The following is a 6,747-nucleotide window of genomic DNA, read 5'->3' as shown; positions in this document are numbered from 1 at the left end:
ACACACACACCTCATTGCCAAACACAAAACTCTGATTCAGAGGCCCTCCCTCCTGCAATGGGATCACAGGATGCAGTTCCAAAGCCATAAAGAGAAAGAATGCCAGCCTGGTGCTGTGGTTAGAAATCTTGGGCTAGGAGACCCAGATTCAAATCCTGACTCTGCTGTGGAAGCTTGCTGGGTGACCTTGGGCTATTCAGCACAGCTTACCTTTCAGGGTTGTTGTGAGGGTTAAAACTGAGAAGGTGAGAATGTTATAAGCCCACTGGGGGAGAGAACTGAAGGAAATAAATTCTGGGCATGATTTTTTTGCTTTTGGGGCAGTTTTGAGATCACACCCTCAAAGATGGAAGTCGTCTGGCTGAGAAAGGGAGACACGGGATTCAGCATCCAGCTGTGAACAATGCCCCCCTCCCCCCGACACCAGCACCAATGGTGAAGAGACTGGGCATGATCCTAAATACCTCCTTATCCGTGGAGGCTCAGATCACAAAAGTGGCCAGGTTGGTGTTTTTCTATTTATGCCAGGTTCAGCAGCTGGCCCCTTTCCTATCTTGCCCAGATCTAGCCACTGTGGTCCACAAAATGGTCACCTCCAGACTGGATTACTGTAATTCACTCTACATAGGGCTACGTATCAGAGCACATATCCAGGTGCTCCTGCAGCTGCAGCTGGATTGAATTCCAGATCAAGTTCAAGGTGTTGGTTTTAACCTGTAAAGCCCTTCAAGGTCTGGGACCAACATATCTTTGGGACAGCCTCTCCTGGCATATCCTCCAAAGAACGTTATGCTCCTTAAACAACATGATGGTCCTGGGGCAAAGGACCATTTGCCTAGCTTCAACTAGAGCTAGTGTTTTCTCAGTATTTCTGAATGAGATCCAGGATTTAGCTCAATTCCACAGGGCCTGTAAAACAGAACTGTATCGCCAGGCTTATAGGTGAGATCACGGAATCTTCTTATTTTCTGCTCTCTGTTGCTTCCCCTCCCATCTCTTCCTGAAAACGGTGACATTATGTATGCACCATTTGGTTAATTGTTGACTCTGTATGTGCAGATTGTAACTGTTCTCAAATGATTATTTATGTTGTCACCCGCTCTAAGTCCCATGATTGTGGGAGAGAGTGGAACAGAAATAAAATAAAAAAAGAAATAATGCAATTCAAACCAAATAAATAAATAAATAAATAATGCAAATCAAACCAAATGAATAAATAAAGAAATAATGCCCCTGTGGTCTTAATTCCTTAGCTACAATAGACCATATAATCACAAATTGTCCTTTGTACGAGAAAGACTGCTTTCAAACATACTATCCAGGGGAGGAATTCTAGCAGGAGTTCCTTTGCATATTAGGCCACACACCCCTGATGTAGTCAATCCTCCAGGAGCTTACAAGGCTCTTTTTTTGTAAGCTCTTGGAGGATTGGCCTACATCCAGGGTGTGTGGCCTAATATGCAAAGGAGATCCTGCTAGAATTCCACCCTTCCTAAAAGACACTTGAGTAACTATCTGAAATGTCAGTTTCTTCTGAATGAATGGGCTCCTAAAATTACTAACAGCGTAGTTAAATTTCTGGTGGAAATCCTCGTAGTTCAAAGAAATTTTAGATAGTATTGTTTTCGCCCACGTAATTAGTGCTTGGAATTTTACACTAGATAGATTTTATATCTTATGGATTGGATACTGGATTTATTCTGTGACGGCTGATATGCCAATAAAGGTCTCTGAATGAAATAAATAAATCTCGCTGCCGAAAACAGCCTCCATGGCCAAATGGTAATGGATTATGCCCTTAGAGGATAGACTGAAGATTCCAAGCAAGATTAACCGAGGAAAGAGAAGTTGAAAGGAGGGAGGAGAGAGAGGGGAAGGATTGCCAGATAACTACAAAGTGGTTTCAGGAGTATGGAAAGCAGGCCAAAAAACTCATGCAGTGTAAGTGGATGCACAGACTAATCTCAACCGTAGCAAAAGGGAACAGCAGCGGAACCGAGTGGCTGTCCAGGCAAACCAGGCAAAGAGGGGACTGCAGGGAGCGGTGGTTCAGGTACAGAGAAACTGGCCCTCCCCCAAAAGGTGGATTTTGGAATCCAGCACAGATTCCTGGGTGGCATTTCTAATGGCAGCCTCATCTAAATACCCCAGTTGGTGGGGAAGGCTGCCTGCCACAGCTGGTGGGAGCTGCAGGAAGGAAAGGGGTGGAGGACAGCGGTGGCGTTTCAACTGCGCTAAAACCTGTCCCTGTGCTCCCACCTGGATGGCTCAGGTTAGCCCGACCTGGTCAGATCTTGGAAGCTAAGCAGGGTTGGCCCTGGTCAGGACCAGTGTTCCCTCTAAGTTGAGTTAGCGTGAGCTAGCTCACAGACTTTTAGCCTCCAGCTCACACATTTTTGTCTTAGGTCAAGAAGGATGACCTCAGAGTACAATTATTTATGCAGTAGCTCGCAACTGTAATGCCAGTAGAATTACAGTAGAATTTTTGCTCACGAGACTCTGCAGCTTAGAGGGAACATTGGTCAGGACTTGGATGGGAGACCACCAAGAAAGTCCATGGGCGCTACACACAGGCAGGCAATGGCAAACCACCTCTGTCCCGGATGGCCCAGGCTAGCCCGATCTTATCAGATCTCAGCTGCTAAACAGAGTCAGTCCTGGTTCATACTTGGATGGGAGACCACCAAGGAAGTCCAGGGTTGCTACACACAGGCAGGCAATGGCAAACCACCTCTGAACATCTCTTGCTTCAAAAACCTTATGGGCTTTTTTGCCATAAGTGGGGTTGACTTGATGGCACTTTTCCACCACTACCGAAACCTGTCCCTGATCCAAATGACATGTCCCGGGGTGGGGGAAGGTTTCACTTCTGTTCCTCAAGATACCCCAGACCACTTGAGAGGTAGCATCTTCCATTCTTCCTATTGAAGCAAGAGCGGGCAAGCAGAGAGTCAGTGCGCAAATCCAATAGCCCATGAGGCAAGATGGACTCTTCAGACAGCTTCCCCTTTTTTAAAAAAGCAGCCCCGTGGGGGGCGGTTAGTGCCCCCTTTCATCAAGCACCAGCAGGGGGTGGGGTGGGGGAGATCTTTTCTTTCCACCATACGGAGCTTAGAACAACTCAGGGGTCTATTTCCCTGGGGGGGGGGGTGTCAGTGGGACCCCTAACACACCCCAGACCCTGGCCTCCTCCCGGAGATGGTAAAAGACTCAAATCATGGCTCTCTCCCGCCTCCTTGTCTAGTTAAAAATCCCCTTCCAAGGGATGCGCTACAGGCCAGCAGAACAGCCTGCGGTCCCTCTGACCAATAAACTCCCCATCTGGTGGATCTGCTCTTATGGGTCCAGCCAGCTGAGAAAGAAAGGGGAGGCAGAAAGGAGTCAGACTCTCGGGGAAAGACCTGCGAGATCCGCAGCTGCTCTGGAAGTGGATGGGGTGGTAGGGATGCTCGCTGCCTACCTATCGCTCGTGGGAACGCAGCTAGAAGGTCTGCGGGGCATATTCCGTGGCAGGGAGGGACGGGCTGGATTTCAGGTGAAGAACCGGGAATCAAGAAGGCCCGGCGGAACAAGGGCAGGAGGCACTAAGGAAGCACACACACATCCTTTTGGGCTCAAAGGAAGGAAAGAGAGAAAAGAAAGAGAGAGAGAGAAAGAAAGAGAGAGAGAGAGAGAGAGAGAGAAGAAAGAAAAAAGAGAAGGAAGGAAAAGAAAGAAAAAAGAGAAGGAAGGAAAAGAAAGAAAAAAGGGAAGGAAGGAAAAGAAAGAAAGAAAAAAGGGAAGGAAGGAAAAGAAAGGACGAAGGGAAAGAAGGAAAAGAAAGGAAGGAAAGGAAGGAAAGGAAGGAAGGAAAGGAAGGAAAGGAAGGAAGAAAGGAAGAAAGGAAGGAAAGGAAGAAAGGAAGAAAGGAAGAAAGGAAGAAAGAAAGGAAGAAAGAAAGAAAGAAAGAAAGAAAGAAAGAAAGAAAGAAAGAAAGAAAAGAAAAGATGGAGAGGGAAGGAAGGAAGTTGGGGTTGAAATGCCCGAAGAGGGTTGGATCCCACTAGAACCCAGTTTAATGGGCTCCCGCCACAGAAGGCATTCTTTCTCCCGTCCTCTCATCTCTCTCCCTTCCCATTAAGAGATGATATTGGATTTATATCCCGCCCTCCACTCCAAAGAGTCTCAGAGCAGCTCACAATCTTCTTTACCTTCCTCCCCCACAACAAATACCCTGTGAGGTGGATGGGGCTGAGAGGGCTCTCACAGCGGCTGCCCTTTCAAGGACAACCTCTGCCAGAGCTATGGCTGACCCAAGGCCATTCCAGCAGCTGCAAGTGGAGGAGTGGGGAATCAAACCCGGTTCTCCCAGATAAGAGTCCGCACACTTAACCACTACACCAAACTGGCTCTCCCCAAACTGGCTCTCCCGGAAGAGATCTCCGAATCTAAGCAGTAGCTGCCCTGGCAAGTACTTGGACGGGACGGGAGCCAGACCACCAAGGAAGTCCGGGATCCCTAGGCAGAGAGAGGCAGGCAAGGAAATCCAGAGTGGCTACGCAGAGGCAGGCCAGGGCCAACAGCCTCTGAACGTCTCTTGCCTTGGGAACTCGAAGGTCGCCCATGAGTCGGCTGCCACTCGACGGCACATTCCAGCCGCTACCAAGAGGAAAGAAGAGAGGGAGCAGAGCAGAGGCAGAGGCGAACGCATCAAACGGAAGAGAATCTCCCCAAAGTTTCTCGTACCTACCTGGGCCCCTCTTCGCCTCCACTAGCCCTAAATCCAGCGGCCCCTTCCCAACAAATTTTGGGTCTAAGTTCCATAATCTTTTAGGTCAAACCTCACGACGTGGCGTCCGGATCTGAACAACGGAGCCTTGACTCTCAAAAGCTTCTATACTTTGAGAGGAGGAGGGAAATTGGTCTTTTTACCGGACTCCGATGCTGAACGCGGCTGCCCATGTGCACCCCGCAACTATCAACTTAGACCTCTGGCTGGAACTCTGCATGTGCTCAGAGGCACGCTCCTCTGGCCAAGAAACGAGGGAAGGAGCTTCAGAGGGGGTGGGAGGGAGAGGAGGGTTCCCCCCACTCCTATGCCCGCTACCAGCTTGGATCCCCGGCTTCGCAGCCGTCGGAAAAGCGCGCCAGGGACTGACCCGAGGGCGCCCCCTTCCGCACAGCAGGAGCACAGCACTCACCCGGCGCAGGAATTGGAAGAACTCGGACTGCCCCGTTTAACCTCCGCGGAGTGCAGCGGGGGCCCCAGGGCCGGCTTCTTATAGGGGTCGCGGGGCGGGGCCATGCAAATAAGGCGCCTCGGCCCCGCCCCGCCCTCCTGCCTCCTGGCCCGCTTGCGACGGGACGGGCGAGACCGTCGTCAGTCGCTGCAGCCAAGCCGCGGGGAGCGCTCGGTTGCTGAGTGGCGGGCCGGGGGAATTGCAGGGCGCGCGGCGCTGGTGGGTGAGTTGAGTGCGCGCCCCCGGGGCTCTCTGGGTTGGAGAAGCAAGCAGGGGGCTCGTGCATTGCCTGCAAGCAGGACGGCAGGGAAGAAGGGAAAGATCTCCCAAAGGTAGGTTTAGGAAAAGCTGCGTTTTCAATCCGGTAGCATGTATTCCTTGGCAGGGCTGGATTTTGGACGGCGCATTTTTGTCTGCTCTGAACTGGCAGGATCTTGTGGCGGTCGAGCGGGCTGTTGCGCTTCAGGCTGGCTGGCGGAGGAATAGGCTCTTGGTAAACTCTCTTTCCAACGCAACCCTCCCCCCCCCACCCCAAGAAAAATCACCTGCCCCTAGAGCAGAACCCGGTCGGAGAGAGAGACAGAAAGGTTCTACCGTCCCCAGTCCACCCCTTGCTTGCCTAATTTTTTTTCTGTTTGTATGTTATGCAGAGGATCAAAACAAACCTTGAGATCCTCAGATCTTCTTTATAATCCATGCATTTTTGCAACTGAAACTGCTGGATTTTGTGTTAAGGTCCCTTCCCTTTTCGTAATACTTAACATTCATTTGATTTTTTCAGTGTGCGTGTAGCACTTTATAGGTCAGGGGTGGCCAAACTTGCTTCAAACTTGCTTTACGTAAGAGCCACACGGAATAAGCATCAGATGTTTGAAAGCCGCAAGGCAGGAAGGAAGGAAAATAGATGGGGAAGGAGGGAGAGGTAGAAATAAAGCAACTTTAACTTATAAATGCATTTTCCAAGCTGCTGGCTTGTAAGAGAGATGGAGTGGGGGAGAGCCATACAATATATGTGAAAGAGCCACATGTGGCTCCCGAGCCAAAGTTTGGCCACCCTTGTTATAGATATTACATTAATCCAACAGTCCTACAAGGTAGGCCTATATTAGGATTCCCCAGACTGAGAACTAAGAGAGAGTGACTTGCTTAAGTTGGTTAGGGTGGTTAGCCTCTTTTTCTACAGCTATACACCTTTACCTGGGAGGGGCTGTGGCTCGGTGGTCGAGCATCCGCTTGGCACGCAGAAGGTTCCAGGTTCAGTCCCTAGCATCTCCAGTTGAAAGGACCAAAGCAGTAGGTGATGGGGAAGACCTCAGCCTGAGATCCTGGAGAGCTGTCTGCCAATCTGAGTAGACCAGGGGTGGCCAAACTTGCCTTAACACAAGAGCCACATAGAATAAATGTCAGATGTTTGAGAGCCGCAAGACACAAATGTCAGATGTTTGAGAACTGCAAGGAAGGAAGGAAGGAAGGAAGGAAAATAGATGGGAAAGGGGAGAAGTGGAAAGAAAGCAACTTTAAGCACATT

Source organism: Heteronotia binoei, chromosome 19 (assembly GCF_032191835.1).
Source record: "Heteronotia binoei isolate CCM8104 ecotype False Entrance Well chromosome 19, APGP_CSIRO_Hbin_v1, whole genome shotgun sequence".
In the NCBI taxonomy this organism is placed as follows: domain Eukaryota; kingdom Metazoa; phylum Chordata; class Lepidosauria; order Squamata; family Gekkonidae; genus Heteronotia; species Heteronotia binoei.
Note: the sequence above shows the minus strand (reverse complement) of the source record.